This window comes from Oncorhynchus mykiss, chromosome 3, assembly GCF_013265735.2.
Source record: "Oncorhynchus mykiss isolate Arlee chromosome 3, USDA_OmykA_1.1, whole genome shotgun sequence".
In the NCBI taxonomy this organism is placed as follows: domain Eukaryota; kingdom Metazoa; phylum Chordata; class Actinopteri; order Salmoniformes; family Salmonidae; genus Oncorhynchus; species Oncorhynchus mykiss.
Genome location: NC_048567.1, coordinates 48,060,273 through 48,077,683, shown reverse-complemented (window position 1 = coordinate 48,077,683; position 17,411 = coordinate 48,060,273). Strand labels below are relative to the sequence as shown.

Sequence of the window (17,411 nt, the reverse complement as noted above, 5' to 3'; positions counted from 1 at the left end):
TAAAGAAAAACCCTTGAATGAGTTTGTGTTCTAAAACATTTCACCGGTAGTGTAGATCTCTCCTTTCTGTTTGCCTGTCTTCTCTCTCTGAAGTGTGACTCAGGGTTTTATTGACTATTTATTGCATTTCAATATGTGAAGTATCTTGTAGTTTTCCTCCTGAAATTATGTGCATCATTAAATATGTACATGGACACCCTTGATGTTACACTGCCAGCAACACAGACACCATACGTGCTTGTTTAGGTAGATAGGCTAATGTGCCTAACTGGGAGTGTTATTGTTGCATGGTAGCTTTGAGTCATACTCCTGACAAGCAAGTGCGATGTTGGAATGTTCACAAGGCAGTACATTGGTTTTCACCTTAGTATGTTAAACAATTTTGCACTTCTTATTTGAACCAAAAGTAGCATACAATATAATCTATGATAATGGCATTGTCTGTATACTTCTGACTTTTTTGTTTGAGATTATAGTTTTACTAAATTATTATGCATACATAGTATTACAGTGCCTTGCATAAGTATTCACATTTATTCTGTTACAACCTGTAATTAAAATGGATTTAATTAGGAGTGGGGGGAAAAATGTACAAAGAACAAATGGAAAAGTCTTGATTGCATAAGTATTCACCCCCTTTGCTGTGACACCTCTAAATAAACTCTGGTGTTATAAAAAATAATCCCAAACCTTGAACAACCCCTGGAGGCCGTCTACCAAAACTCAGTGACCGGGTAAGGAGGGCATTAGTCAGAGATGCAACCAAGAGGCCACTGGTAACTCTGAAGGAGCTGGAGAGAGCCACAGCTGAGATGGGAGAAACAATCCATGTGACAACTATCACCCGGATGCTTCACAAAGCTGGGCTTTATGGGAGAGTGGCGAGAAGAAAGCCATTGCTGAAAAAAACTATTTCAAATGCCATTTGGTAGACACCGCAAACATGTTGAAAGGGGCTCTTAAACTTTTTGGCCTTAGAGCAAAGCGCTATGTGTGGCGCAAAGCCAACACTTCTCATTACGTTGAAGCATAGTGGTGGCAGCATCATGTTATGGGGATGCTTTTCATCGGCAGGGACTGGGAAACTGGCCAGGAATGGGGGCAAGTTGGATGGAGCCAAATTAATGGAAATTCTAGAGGAAAACCTGTTTCAGTCTGCTAGAGACCTGGGACTGGGACAGAGGTTCACCTTCCAGCAGGACAATGACCCTAAACACACAGCCAAAGCTACACTTACAACTGCAAGTCTCTTGGGGTATGTCTCTTTAAGCTTGGCACATCACACACATTCTCAATTGGGCTTTGACCAGGCCATTCCAAGACATTTAAATGTTTCCCTTTAAACCACTCTTGTGTTACCTTAGCAGTATGCATAGAGTCATTGTCCTACTGGAAGGTGAACCTCCGTCACAGTCTCAAATTTCTGGAAAACTGAAACAGGTTTCCCTCAAGAATTTCCCTGTATTTAGCGCCATCCATCATTCCTTCAATTCTGACCAGGTTCCTAGTCCCTGCCAATGAAAGACATCCCCACAGCATGATGCTGCCACCACCATGCTTCACTGTGGGGATGGTGTTCTCGGGGTGATGTTGGGCTTGGGTTTGCGCCAGATATAGCTTTGTCCTTGATGGCCAAAAAGCTCAATTGTTGTCTCGTCTGACCAGAGTACCTTCTTCCATATATTTGGGCAGTCTCCTTTTGGCAAACACCAAACAACAAACAAGCAATGGCTTTTTTCTGGCCACTCTTCCCAGCTCTGTGGAGTGTACGACTTAAAGTGGTCCTATGGAGAGATACTCCAATCTCCGCTGTGAAGCTTTGCAGCTCCTTCAGGGTTATTGTTGGTCTCTTTGTTGCCTCTCTGATTAATGCCCTCCTTGCCTGGTCCGTGAGTTTTGGTGGGCGGCCCTCTCTTGGCAGGTTTGTTGTGGTGCCATATTCTTTCAATTTTTTTATATTGGATTTAATGGTGCTCTTTGGGATGTTCAAAGTTTCTGATATTTTTTTTTATAACCCAATCCTGATCTGTAATACTCCACAACTTTGTTCCTGACCTGTTTGGAGAGCTCCTTAGTCTTCATGGTGCTGCTTGCCTTTCAGAACAGGTGTGTGTATATATACTGAGATCATGTGACAGATCATGTGACACTTAGATTGCACACATGTGAACTTTATTTAACTAATTATGAGACTTCTGAAGGTAATTGTTTGCACCAGATCTTATTTAGGGGCTTCACAGCAAAGGGGGTGAATACATATGCACGCACCACCTTTCAGTTTTTTACTTTGTAGAATTTTTAAAAATACGTTTTTTTGTTTTTTTTTTCACCAATTTGGACTATTTTGTGTATGTCCATTACATGAAATCCAAATAAAAATCCATCTAAATTGCACGTTGTAATGCAACAAAATAGGAAAAACACCAAGGGGGATGAATACTTTTGCAAGGCACTGTATGCAAGGCATAATGTTATGTAACACATGGAGAGACAAATGTTAGCTTATCAATAGGCCCATGAGATATAAATGGGGTATTGTGCCTATAACTAAATCCAAATATCAAATCAGTATGTTTATGTAGCCTACATACTGCACATTCTCATCAACAAAATCACATTGTTTTCCAGTGTATTCTGTTATCATAGACATTGATATAACGTATTATATCTGCACATTAATATAACATATTATAGGAAAGACATGTAAGAAAAAATATCTTTCTTATTTTTATTTGTTAAGAAATATACTGTATTATTAAAGGATGGGGTGCAATTGAAATGTTAGTGGTAGGTAGCATATGTTTTTCCTGAAGCTACGGGTGCAATAAAATGAAAACAAACATTTAGGAAACTTTTGAAGAACTTTCAAATGACTGACCTTTTTTCTACAAAGATTTGTCCACCACATATTTTCGTGGGGACATGTTTTTTGCACTAAAGGCTGCTTGAATACTCAGCAGTGCAATTATTTTGTCTCATGCATGTATTTAGAATCCAGTACGTTATCAATGTTGTACTACAGTATTTAAAACATATGGCATTACAAATGCCCTTGCTTTCTCTTCAATTTAAAGTCATGAAGACAAGACAGTATAATGTGCAGGTCCACGGGACTAAAACGTAAAAGAAGTGGAAGGATTTTGGTTCCATGATTACTGTATTATAATGATAGAATGAGTGTCACAGAAGTCCATTCCCAAGTAAAGACACATACCAGAGTAACAGGCAGTAAATATATGCTCACAATATTCCAACTAATTAATATGTTTATTTTTACATTGATTATGTCAGCTGTTACCTAAAGTGAACATTCCCTTAAATGAGTAGCCTAGTTATTGTATTGTATTGTATTGTATGGCAAGTAAATACGTGGTAAAGGCCTTAGTAAGCTTTTGCGTAAATTGGCCGGATTTACACACACACTAGAGGGATAGGGAAACATTAATATATTGGTCTAGTTTTCACATATGTTTTTGATGCATTTTCACTTGTACACTCACCTAAACATGATTGGAATGTTTCTAGTCTAAAGGGATTACAGATTTAAAAAATGCACGGAATACAATTGATTTAGTTAATTACCTTGTCTATTTTATGGAATAAAAAGTATATTGAATACAATGTCAAGTGTACCAAGTCTTTTATGTATATTTATTTAATGGATGGTAATCATCAATACACATCAACTGTCCTATGCAGCTAATGAACAGGAATTCAAAACATACTGTAATGTGTTTTTCTAGGAACTCACATGTAGGCCCTATTTGGTAAAACAACGACCAAAAGGCCTGCGACATGAAAGCCAGGGAACTGTTTATTGGACAGGACAGATGTCTCAACACAGTCAATTGAGACTGAAGCTAGCCTAGCTCTAGCTCTCAAGAACCCAACGGGGCCCAGGGGGCTTATAGCGGTCCCCCTTTTGGGTTCCCAGCTGAACATATGGATCACAGCTGGCTCCATGTGAACTACAATCCCGACGCTCTGTTTTAACATTAAGAAACATTAGTAATCCTCGCTTGCAATACGGTTTTGGAAACATTTGGAATATAACTTTCGTACCAGCAAGAAATTATATTTTATACACAAAAGATACACTTACTGCACGCAATTTATCAAAGTTGCACCTGGCTGACTTCAGACACCACCTCCAGCCGAGGTAGGCATGACACAACCTCTCACCTTGCACTCGCATTTCCATTGGACCATTCCATTCCACATTTTTGATGTTTTTCAAAGTACAGCAGGGTGCAACTTTGCTAAACTGCGTACAGTAAGTGTATCTGACTTGGAGGTGGAATCAGGGGAACCCATTGAGGTCAGAAAGGGCAGGAAAAGGGCAGGAAAAAATTAAGAAAGTGGAGCATATTAAGCATAAATATGGATTACTGCAGAAGGAAATTTAGCATGACGAGAGTAAGGATTCATTAACTGCGGTGGCAGGTGCGGTGAGTTTGAGCCTCGTCCCGATGGTGATCAAGATGTTTTTTTGCCCAGTGGGAGTGTGATTTTTGGAGAGAATGGATCCTTGCCTTCTGACCGATCCATATGTGGTGTCAGATTGGGTGGAGAAGAGCTTGGGGAATGTTGGCTCGGTGAAAGTTACTCAACATGGAATCGTGTAGATTTTTTGTGTTTCTGCTGTCCAGAGGGACCGTGCGCTCCGCTCCACATGACTGGGGACAATAACTGTGACTTGCTTTCCTCTCCGGAAAGGAGTGATAACTGGAGTAGCGTTAAGTGTTTAGGAGAGCCAACTGAAGATGAAGTTGTCCGGTGTCTGTGACGACCTCTGTTTGGTGTGAAGCAGACCCGGTGGAGAGCATGGTGAAAGAGAGAAGACACTGTCTATGCTACTGAGTTTTGTTGCAGCATTTGTACCAGATAACGTCAAGTTAGGATGTGTCTGTTATTGCATGAGAGATTTTGTCCCGCACCCATTACAGTGTTTTAGGTGTCAAGCTTATGGTCATGTTGCAGCAGTGTGTAGGAGGGAGATTCCTAGATGTGAGAAGTGTGCAGGAGGACATGTGATAAAGGTTTGTGTAGTATACTGTAGGTGTAAAACGTTGTGTGTAAACTGTAGGGATGTCCAAGGTACTGGAGATCAGAGGTGTCCAGTGAAAGAAAGGCAGGTTGAGGTTGCCAGGATCAGAGCAGTGCAGAAGGTGTCGTATGCTGAGGCAGAGAAGAGACAAGTAGATGAAGATGGGTCCAGGGTAAGGCATCCTAATAGGATCCCTGTGAGTAGGCCAAGGTCAATATAGAGTGATAGGAATAACATGTGCTTTAGTAAGGTTGGTTTTTGGCATACATGGCCATGGTTGTCAACTGTATAGCTGGAATGGAACATAAATCAGAGAGGATAGATGTTGTGGTGGCAGCTGCAGAGACGTACTTGGGTGTACGAGATTTTACTGCAGACGAGTTAGGTGTTTTGAAAAATAGTGCCCCGTCCTCCCAGGCTGCTGGCCTGGTGTAGGATCAGATAGGGCAGAAGTAATGGAAAAGTGATGAGGTTTTAATGTGTGTAGGGTTAGTTGGTAGGGAAATTTTTTCACAAAGTGTCATGAATTCATACTACAGAATAGTAGTCTGATACACAGCCAATACAGTAGGTGGCAGCATGCACCTTAACATATTTGTTTGCGAACCGCCATAATACCAATGAAGAAGAAGCTGTCAGTGTAGCTAGCTAGCATCCTAGCCTTATCAAGCTAAGTAATGTTTTCTGTTGTTGCTACACCTTATTCAAAAGATTAGTCAGCTGGGCTATGGCTGGTTCTGGTGCTGGATTTGCCATAGGTATGTAGGGAAAACTCCACCACAGATGTACTGGGGAAACCAGTATCTTTGACTTTTCAATCTATTGTTATCTCCAAAGTTTTGTCATCTTCCATAAATTGCGGGCTCGCGAATCCGCCATGGAAATAGAAAGAATAAGATGGTAATATGGATAGCCTAACTATTGAATGGTTTGTACTAGAGACACGTTTTTCTATATTGTAATGCAAACTTTGGTAGGCTCATGAGGATGGATGTGAAATGATAGGCTACAATGAATTTGCTCATAATGCATGCAGCAAATGATATATAACAACAGCAGCACCCTGAACGCATCATCCACGAAACACCAATACTTGATGTAACAGCACATTTTTACATAGATAAACAAGTTTGTGGAATCTTCTTTCATGGGTGACTTTTCGTTATAGGATAGAAACTTGTGATTTTTAGCCGCACCGATCAAAGCAGTGGAGCGTGATCAAAATCATTAATCTTGGGGCAACGGTGAACGGGTTCCAAAATGTATTCCATTTATAAAATTTTAATATAGTTGTTTAAAACACACTAGAACAAAAATAAGTGAAACTTTACAAATGATCCAATGGATTATGATAATTTGCTGGTAAAAAAAAGCGGAGGTGCAAAAACATAAGTTCGCACCCTCTATTTTAATTTGCTCCATGGCTCAGGCAGCCAAGTGCAGCTAGAGACGGAAGACAACGCAAGACACACCCAATCGCTGTTTTTTTTCTGGTCCAATGAAAGTCAATGAACTAAGTAGACCAGAACCAGCTGCTATTGCTTTGGTGTCTATGGAAAACACACCCCGTTAAGTAGATCAGAACTGAACATCTTTCAATGTGATTAACGGCCTGTGTGAACAATCTTCATTGATCCACCCTCTTTGCTGGAGCCAAAGATGGTATATTATGTTGCTCAGCTCAGTTGCAACTTGCGAATTTTGCAGGTGTTTCTGATTAATTAACAATGCCATGCTGGTGGGTGATACTGTACCATTGAAATAAAACCCAGCCCTGACAGGAAAGTATGCTAAAAATAATTTACACGTCATTTCAAAGGAAAAGACACGTCAAGTACAAATTTCACGAAGCAGGCAGTTCGTTTTTTTTCACGAGATCAAATAGTGGATAGTGGATTTATATTGGTGTGGGCGTTTTAACACAAGACAAACAATTAACTGACTAGAGTGGAAATTACAATTGAGTCCAAAGAGGATATATGAATATAAAAAGTATTCCCTCGTTATGTTAAGATCACAACTTACTTATCTTATGAGCACGACATAACAAAAGTTGTTTTGTCAAGATCACAAGACAATTTTCTTGATATCATGACATGACAAAATAGATTTTGTCGAGATCACAAAATAATAAAAAGTATCAGTAGGGTAGCCTAGTGGTTAGAGTGTTGGACCGGAAGGTTGCAAGTTCAAACCCCGAGCTGACAAGGTACAAATCTGTCGTTAAGTCAGGATTTTGCTTTGTAAGCTGTTTCATAGCTAAAGCTCTTTGCAGGCTGACAAAGCCCTGCCAGTGCTGATGCATATGATCCAGAGTGGGTGAGCTCTATTCCTGGTAGGCTGATCAGATTCAATAGCAGCCTCAGAGGCTAATGTCAGGATGCTGCCTTGTAGGCTGTTTCAAATGACAGCCTACAAGGCAGCATCCTTATTTATCTGCTATTGAATCTGATCAGCCTGCCAGAAATAGAGCGCATCCACTCTTGACCGTGTGGCTGCTATTGAATCTGATTAAGATCTGAGGCTGAAATTGAATCTGATCAGCATGTCAGGAATGGAGCTCACCCACCTTGTAAATGTAAATATTATCCATAAAACATTAAATGTCCCTTACAATTATTCATATATAAGTTATGCAAGCCAACAACCAGCATATATAACAAGCTAGCTAGCTAGCTTGCTCACTCACAAGACTATCCAAGTTAGCTATGTTTGCTTGCATGTGATTGTCTGTGGTCTTGGGATGGCACACTGGGAGACAGGGCTACTTGTCAGGCATCGTTCAGGGCTTAAATGCCCCACGGGGGCTTATCCCCCCAGCTCTTAGTTTAAGGTAAGGGACATTTAGCTTGCTAACAATCGAATTTATGAACTGATAATGAGCTCCAAACACAAATGAAGGCATGATGTTAGCATGAAATGTACCATCTCTAAATGGGCTCTGTCGCCTCAGCCATACTGTCAATCTATCACCAATACATCCATTTATATCTCGTAAACTTGTAATCTCGACAAAACAACTTTTGTTATGTCGTGATCATGAGAGAAATAAATTGTAATCCTGACATAACAAGGAAATGTTTTATTTATTTATATGTTCTCGATTGGTACGCCCAGATAAATAGAACACACAAAATTATAGTTAAAACAGTTTGGGAATTAAAAGTATTGTCCAATAAAGACGTTATCCTAACATAAACATAGGTAAATCCTCTGGTGGACCTGTTGAATCTGGAAAATTCTGGCTGGGTGCACTAACCAGCAATCTTGGAGGACAGTAAAAGTTGATAGAAGTGCTTATTTTTGCCCGTTAGCCGCCTCCATCACGGTTTTACAAATGGTAAAGAGTGAGTTCATTTTGCATGGTTGGAGACTTCACTTAAGGACCAATGGAATGGCCTAAAATGTACAAACTCCGCTCACCCGGGGCACCAGGCCATGCAAAACGAACTCACCCAATCTGAAGGAAGATGTTTTTTTTATTTTTTATTATTGGTGTTTTTTCACCCCAATTTCATGATATCTAATTGCGAAGATTTTTTATGTGAAAAAAATGCCTCATATGAGTCCAGAGACCAATCACATTGGGAATACAAAACAAAACATAATGTGATTGGTAAATGAGTTCCAAAACTCTGACCTATCGTTTTTAGACTTATACTGACCAATTTGATTGTCAGTATAACATGTAACCACAATCTACTGGTCAGTCTAAGTCTAAAATAATTGGTCAGATTTTTTACATCTCATTTAACCAATCACATCCTAGTTTGTTTTGTATTCCCATTATGATTGGTCCCTGAATCCATAGGAGGCTGTGTTGAAATGTATAAAGTCCTCCTTCACTTTTCTAACTGTAAAGTCTTGATGAAAGTTGTGAAAATGTAAAGTGTTAATTTTTACTTTTGGTAAAGAAGCACTTTTATCAACTTCCACTGTCCTTAAAAAAAGTTGATGAATTTCCTCGTCACTTCAGTTTGCTCCTGTATTCATTCACCTTGGTTGGAGAGCGAAGTGTTCTCTTCCCTTTGCTAATAAGCACACAGATGTTCCTCAATAGTTCAATTTATTGGAAGTTTAGTCAACAGCTAGTTCTCCACCACAGTGCTAGAGTAGTTAACGCTACATCCTTATGTTGGGCCCTGCTTTTAGCTAGGTCTTTTGTGCCTGCTACGTTAGGTTAGCCAAGGGTAAACAACAGACTGCTGCAACCTGATTGGCTATCACCTGAAGCATACACATGATACCAGCACTTTGATAAGGTGATTAATTATACTGTTTTAATTATATTTAATTATGTGGATATGTTGTCTTGCATTCCAACCATAAAAAGGAGCTAACAACCGGTAGAGTATGTTTTTTATTCAACATACTGGCTTGTAAAGGTTGTGAGAGGAAACTTTCCTGATCCAAACACAAATTTTGCCCGAAACAGAATTCAACGCAATTCAACGTCGGGTTTCCAGGCAAAAAGACCCAGGCTGCAGAAACTCATTGAAGTGGAATTTGTGCTCCCTAGTGGCACAGTGGTCTAAGGCAAGAGGCACCACTACAGACCCTGGTTCAAGTACAGACTGTATCACAACTGGCAGTGATTGGGAGTCCCATAGGGCGGCGCTCAATTGGCCCAGCCTCGTCCGGGTTTGGTCAGGGTAGGCCATCATTGTAAATAAGAATTTGTTCTTAACTGACTTGCCTAAGTAAATAAAGGTTTAAAAAATAATAATAATGTAAATTGTGCTGGATCACCTGAACTTCATAGACAATGACCAAAAATACTTTATCCAAAGTATGGTGAAAACAGAGAGAGCAATCGAAAGGCAGTCAATCTACTTATTGATAGAATCATCAGGATCCAGCAACATCCATACTTATTGATAGAATCATCAGGATCCAGCAACATCCAGAAGATTGGTGCAGGTAGTTTGAGGATGCACTGTCAGCTGGGGGTTGTAAACATTCAGCCATCTACATGGAGGAAGTCCATCTCTGGAGGCAGAGAATGAAAATTCCGCCAGACTTATTGAACTTTTTTGAGGATGAAGACTACTGTTTTGCGGAAGATATTCTATTCCCAGAGGACCGTGAAATTGTATGTAATTGTATGTGTGTAGACTGTATTAGTGCCATATGGGACATTGTCCATAGCCTAAACTCCTATCAAATCATAGTACTAATGATCAATAGACCTAGATGTAAACTGTAGATATATTGATGTAATACATCTGTGGACCAGATGAGGGCAGACTAATGTCACTAACTGCACTGCAGCTCTTGATAGGGTATGAGTTTATTATGTGAGTACATTTTTAGTCATGCATTATCCTGTAATTTAACAATTCAATTTCTGTTCTAGATATATTAGCTGAATATCAAAACAGAATAAATATATGTGGGACTCAGGAACTTCTCAGGAGTTCTCCATCTTCTTGAAGGTGTTACAGGACACTGAACACCCTGACCTGGTTAAAGAACTGATAGGGAAGACACCTGATGATTACTTGATAAGGATTCATAGATTGCCCATATATTGCCCTTCATGCTAGCCAAAACCATGCTCCTTTGAACTTGAACAGATCTTGTGAGGAATAGTAGCCAGTAGATTCTGACCCTACCGTTACACTTGTTTACATTGAGTTGCCCAGGAGTCAGAACACAATCATGGTTAAATTTAGACTCCATGGAGCCGGCGCAAGATATGGGTCAGAAAACATACCTCAATGCAGGGATGGGATATGCAACTGTACTCCAAATGTTACCTTTATCCACACTGATACATCGAGAAGTTTTCCAGGAAAACTTTTCAACATGCCGATGTAGAAAATACGCGGCTAGATGAACTTGAGAGAAACCGAAATGAAAACAACATTGTAAAACAAACAAAGTGGGTACTTACCTACTTCACTGACTGGTGGGCAGAAAAAGGGATATGTGAGTCTAGGAATACAACAAAAATGGAGCTGAACATCATTCTAAGGGACTTTCATGGTTCAGTGAGAAACATGAATGGTGAAGAATAAGTGGTGTAAAGTACTTAAGTAAAAATAATTTAAAGTACTACTTAATTCGTTTTGGGGGGTATCTGTACTTTACTATTCATATTTTTGACAACTTTTACTTTCACTTCACTACATTCCTAAAGAAAAGTATGTACATTTTACTCGATACATTTTCCCTGACACCCAAAAGTACTCGTTACATTTTGAAGGCTTAGCAGGACAAAAAATGGTTAAATTCACACACTTATCAAGAGACTTTTACTTGAGTAATTTTCTATTACTGTATCTTTACTTTTACTCAAGTATGACAATTGGGTACTTTTTCCACCACTGCGAATAATATGGAATTAGCAGCTACGCTAGACATATCAACGACCCCTTCTCAGTTTGGCATGGAGTATTCAGAAGGACACCGAATTCACGAGCAACAATGTGTCTGTCGGCGTAATTAAAAAGTTGAGTAAAGAGGGGCACAACAAAGCTGCCCACCAGTGAATGGATACTGTACATATGGTATGTAACTGTTAGCTAGCAAAATCATTCTAATGTACCCTGACAATATAACTGGAAGCTATGTAGGCCTAACTATTAGCTAACGTTATTTTGTCTTAAATGTTTTAGGTACATAAAAGAGACAATGGGAGTGAACACCCTTGCAGCAATGCTGCCAATGATCTGCAAAATAGCTGTCCTGTCGCAGATTTACACAAACTACTGCCTCGAACCACCATGATCCAGAAACGGTCGGATGCTTGACTAGTGGCACGATAAATACTGTCTTTCAGAGGACACAGATTGGAAACCTCTCTTCAAAGTTCCTGGAGACCAAATCTGGAAGCGACGAAGCACTATTCTCTCTGACAACACAGCAGCAGCTCCCCCAGCAAAAAAAAAAAACGGAATCCATTTCCAGCAGCGTAGAGCCCAATAAACGACACCATGAGCAAACAAACAATAACGTGGGACAATTTTAAGAAATGGCAACATTAATAAATAGGTGGCATGTGTTAGTCACTCAAGAAGTGGCGCTAATGCTTGCTAGCTAGCCTGTGGTTATGTTGCATAGCAACTAGTCAAGCAACAAAACTTTTACCGGACTACTTTTTCTGGTGGAATGTATTGATTAAAGCTACATTTTCAATTTAGATGTGTAGTTCTTTGCCTTACTGTGTTGGCAACCGGTTTATAAAAGCAATACAGTGCCTTGCAAAAGTATTCATCCCCCTTGATGTTTTTCGTATTTTGTTGCATTACAACCTGTAATTACATTTTTATTTGGATTTCATGTAATGGACATACACAAAATAGGCCAAACTGGTGAAGTGAAATTATAAAAAGTAACATGTAAAAAATAAAAACTGAAAAGTGGTGCGTGCATATGTATTCACCCCCTTTGCTATGAAGCCCCTAAATAAGATCTGGTGCAAACAATTACCTTCAGAAGTCACATAATTAGTTAAATAAAGTCCACCTGTGTGCAATCTAAGTGTCACATGATCTGTCACATGATCTCAGTATATCTACACCTGTTCTGAAAGGCCCCAGAGTCTGCAACACCAGTAAGCAAGGGGCACCACTAAGCAAGCGGCACCATGAAGACCAAGGAGCTCCCCAAACAGGTCAGGAACAAAGTTGTGGAGAAGTATAGATCGGGGTTTGGTTATAAAAAAATATCAAAAAGTTTGAACATCCCACAGAGCACCATTAAATCCATTATTAAAAAATTGAAAGAATATGGCACCACAACAAACCTGCCAAGAGAGGGACGCCCACCAAAACTCAAGGACCAGGCAAGGAGGGCATTAATCAGAGAGTCAACAAAGAGACCAAACATAACCGTGAAGGAGAGAGTGGCCAGAAAAAAGACATTGCTTAAAGAAAAAAAATAAGCAAACACGTTTGATGTTTGCCAAAAGGCATGTGGGAGACTCCTCAAACATATGGAAGAAGGTACTCTGGTCAGATGAGACAAAAGTTGAGCTTTTTGGCCATCAAGGAAAACGCTATGTCTGGCGCAAGCCCAACACCTCATATCACCCCGAGAACATCATCCCCACAGTGAAGCATGGTGGTGGCAGCATCATGCTGTGGGGATGTTTTTCATCGGCAGGGACTGGGAAACTGGTCAGAATTGAAGGAATGATGGCGCTAAATACATGGAATTTCTTGAGGGAAACCTGTTTCAGCCTTCCAGAGATTTGAGACTGGGATGGAGGTTCACCTTCCAGCAGGACAATGACCCTAAGCATACTGCTAAAGAAACAATCGAGTGGTTTAAAGGGAAAAGTTTAAATATCTTGGAATGATCTAGTCAAAGCCCAGACCTCAATCCAATTGAGAATCTGTGGTATGACTTAAAGATTGCTGTACACCAGCAGTACCCATCCAACTTGAAGGAGCTGGAGCAGTTTTGCCTTGAAAAAAGGGCAAACATCCCAGGGGCTAGATGTGTCAAGCTTGCAGCTGTAATTGCTACAAAGTATTGACCTTGGGGGGTGAATAGTTATGCTCACTCAAGTTTTCTGTTTTTTTTTGTCTATTTCTTGTTTGTTTCACAATAAAAATATTTTGCACCTTCAAAGTGGTAGGCATGTGTAAATCAAATGATACAAACTCCCTAAAAATACATTTTAATTCCAGGTTGTAAGGCAACAAAATAGGAAAAATAACAAAGGGGGTGAATACTTTCGCAAGCCACTGTAAGGTACCTCAGGTTTTTATTTATGTTTTATTTAACTAGCCAAGTCAGTTAAGAACAAATTCTTATTTACAATGACGGCCTACACTGGCCAAACCTACGGCCTACACCGGACAACGCTGGGCCAATTGTGCACCGCCCTATGGGACTCCCAATCACGGCTGGTTGTGGTACAGTCTGGTTAGTGGTATAAGGCCTATATACCACGGCTAAGGGCTGTATCCAGGCACTCCGCGTTGTGTCGTGCATAATAACAACACTTAGCCAGTGGTATTGGCCATATACCACACCCCCTCGGGTCTTATTGCTTAAACATGATCAATACACCAGATACAGTGCATTTGACAAGTATTCAGATCGGTTGACTTTTTCCACATTTTGTTACATTACAGATTAACTAAAATGGATTTGAAAAAATAATGATCCTCAGCCATCTTCACACTATACCCAATAAAGACAAAGCAAAAACAGGTTTTTGGAACTTTTTGCACATTTATTAGAACCCGATGGTCACTCTGACAGAGCTCTAGAATTCCTCTGTGGAGAACCTTCCAGAAAGACAACCATCTATGCATCACTCCACCAATCAGGCCTTTATGGTAGAGGGGCCAGACGGAAGTCACTCCTCAGTAAAAGACACATGACAGCCCGCTTGGAGTTTGCCAAAAGGCACCTAGAGACTATCAGACCATGAGAAACAAGATTCTCTGGTCTGATGAAACCAAGATTGAACTCTTTGGCCTGAATGCCAAGCGTCACATCTGGAAGAAACCTGACCATCACTAAGGTGAAGCATGGTGTTACTAGCATCATGCAGTGGGGATGTTTTTCAGTGGACGGGACTGGAAAACTAGGCAGGATCGAGGGACAGATGAACGGAGCAAAGTACAGAGAGATCCTTGATGAAAACCTGCTCCAGAGCACTCAGGAACTCAGACTGTGGCAAAAGGTTCACCTTCCAACAGGACAATGACCCTAGTTTACCAACATTTAAACAAATAAAATAAAAATAATCTTTGTCATTATGGATTATTGTGTGTAGATTGATGCGAAAAACAACAACAATTTAATACATTTTAGAATAATGCTATTACGTAACAAAATGTGGAAAAGGTGAAGGGGTCTGAATACTTTCTGAATGCACTGTATATAGTCATAGTGAACTCCTCTTTATACAAAGTTGGGAAGCATCAAAAAGTCGCACTTTAAGGGGAGTTCTAATCCATCCCTCATTCTACAGTCCGCAGTTCTGGATTAAGTTAGCAGCACTTGTATCATGTCAGTTAGCATTCAACTCGAAACAAACTTTGGTGGAATCGGTTGAATAATTTATGGGAAGAGTGAGGAAATGCTGGAAATATGTAGGAGGAGCTTGTCAAGCTGGCTTCAAATGAAAGCCAAATGTGCAATGAAACCCAGGGCGGTATTCTTTTTGTATGTTTACCTTAAGTCAACAGGAAGTTACTCACTCACTGTTCTTGTTTCTTCTGAACATGCTGTGATGTCAGTCCTATATTGCATCATGTCCTCCTAACATTACTTGAAAGCTCTCTTCATTGTTTTATGGATTTTAAACATTCAAATTACATGTCAGGACCTTCAATCAAAGCTCAACAGCTGATGTTTCGCTGATATAAAATTATTATACCAGATCACTTAAAATAATTAGATGAATATGTAATTATAGTAAAGTTATAATAAGCATTTTGGGGGGTTAAAGGAAACATTTGCACTTCTCCTGAACAGAATTTTGTACCAGAGTTATAAACTAATAGAGGGGCACTTGTACATCAAGTTTAAGCATACGTTGCAGACAGTCCCATGCTTCTGGTGCACAATAGACTGTCTTGCCGAACTTAGTAGTGGACCGCAGGACTATAAGTAGTAAGCAACCTTCTAGTAAACTGCATCGGGTAAGTCAAATCAAATTGTATGAGCCGCTTACACATTTTGCAGATGTGCAGAGAAATGCTTGTAGCAAAGTTGCCTAGGAGCTAAGAACAGGGCTACCATGTCTGTTGGCGCCATATTGTTAGTTGTGAAGGAGAGCAGGCTAAATAAGAATTTGTTCTTAACTGACTTGCCTAGTTAAATAAAGGTTAACTACAGAGGTCGAGAGGGAGTTTACCCAGAAGGGCTTTGTTTATGAAAACATATACTATGTAGCTGTGCATGTAAAGCGAGGACCAGCCCATTAGTAACAAAGCGCAAGGATGCATGATAAACTGAGTCCAGTCTGTAATTAATCACCATAATCCAACGGAAAGTAAGCCTTGTTACGAAAATAAAAACCCAATTTCACTATTGTTGCTTGAACTTGAGTTTTGAATAAGATAGCATGAAAGGAACTTGCAGTTGATTTCCCATTTGGAGGAGAATCCATAGTTTGGGTAAGAGGAAAATGGAATCAGAGAGAAGTTTGAATGGAAGAGTTCCTAGAGCCTGTCCTATTTGGCTCAGAGAATATGTTCCATGTGTATCATGGACAAACCACACAGAGGTTAAACAGGACGGAACATAGCCAAAGCTCCAAATTGCAACCACATGCTATTTAGACTCCATAAAAGGTCTAAAGAAAGGGTTGGATGTTGTTGCATGGTTATGATTCATTAGTGAAATAGCATTTTACCAAACAAAAAATGTGTGCTTCCTCCTCATAACTGCATTTAGTCAAATAAAGTCCCAACACAACTCTGCAAGCATCAGGTCAAATAGCGTTTAATTTCAGTTTCATCATCACATTTGTTGAATTAAATTACATGTCATAGCTTTGTGTACATACAAAACCTACTTGACCAAAAGTATGTGGACTGCTCGTCAAACATCTTATACCAAAATCATGGGCATTAATATGGAGTTGGTCCTCCCTTTGCTGCAATAACGGCCTCTAAACTTCTGGGAAGGCTTTCCACTAGATGTTGGAACATTTCTGTGGGGACTTGCTTCCATTCAGCCACAAGAGCATTAGTGAGGTAAGGCACTGATGTTGGGCGATTAGGCCTGGCTTACAGTCGACGTTCCAATCCATCCTAAAGGTGTTCAATGGGGTGAGGTCAGGGCTCTGTGCAGGCCAGTCAAGTTCTTCCACACCGATCTTGACAAACCATTGTATGGACCTGTATGGACCTCACTTTGTGCATGGGGGGGAGGCATTGTCATTCTGAAACAGGAAAGGGCCTTCCCCAAACTGTTGCCACAAAGTTGGAAGCACAGAATCGTCTAGAATGTCATTGTATGCTGTAGTGTTAAGATATCCCTTCACTGGGACTAAGGGACCTAGCCCGAACCATGAAAAACAGCCCCAGACCATCATTCCTCCTCCACCAAACTTTACAGTCGGCACTATGCATTGGGGCAGGTAGTGTTCTCCTGGCAACCCAGATTTGTCCGTTGGACTGCCAGATGGTGAAGCGTGATTCATCACTCCAGAGAACGTGTTTCCGCTGCTCCAGAGTCGGAGAGCTTTACACCGCTTTACACCGCATTGCTTGGGTGCGGCTGCTCCGCCATGGACATCCATTTCATGAAGCTCCCAACTAACAGTGAATGTGCTACTTTGCTTCCAGAGACTGTTTGGAACTAGGAAGTGAGTGTTACATCCGAGGACAGAGGATTTTTACGCTCTGCGTGCTTCAGCACTCATCAATCTCATTCTGTGAGCTTATGT

The 17,411-nt window shown here is 40.3% G+C and overlaps 1 long non-coding RNA gene across 1 annotated transcript; it reads left to right on the top strand.

The window, feature by feature from the left end:
- The first annotated feature begins 11,180 nt into the window (after positions 1-11,180).
- LOC118958229 lies at positions 11,181-12,191 on the top strand. Its single transcript, XR_005047293.1, has 2 exons — positions 11,181-11,559; positions 11,668-12,191. It is a non-coding gene; the product is annotated as an uncharacterized LOC118958229 (long non-coding RNA).
- The last annotated feature ends 5,220 nt before the right edge of the window (positions 12,192-17,411 follow it).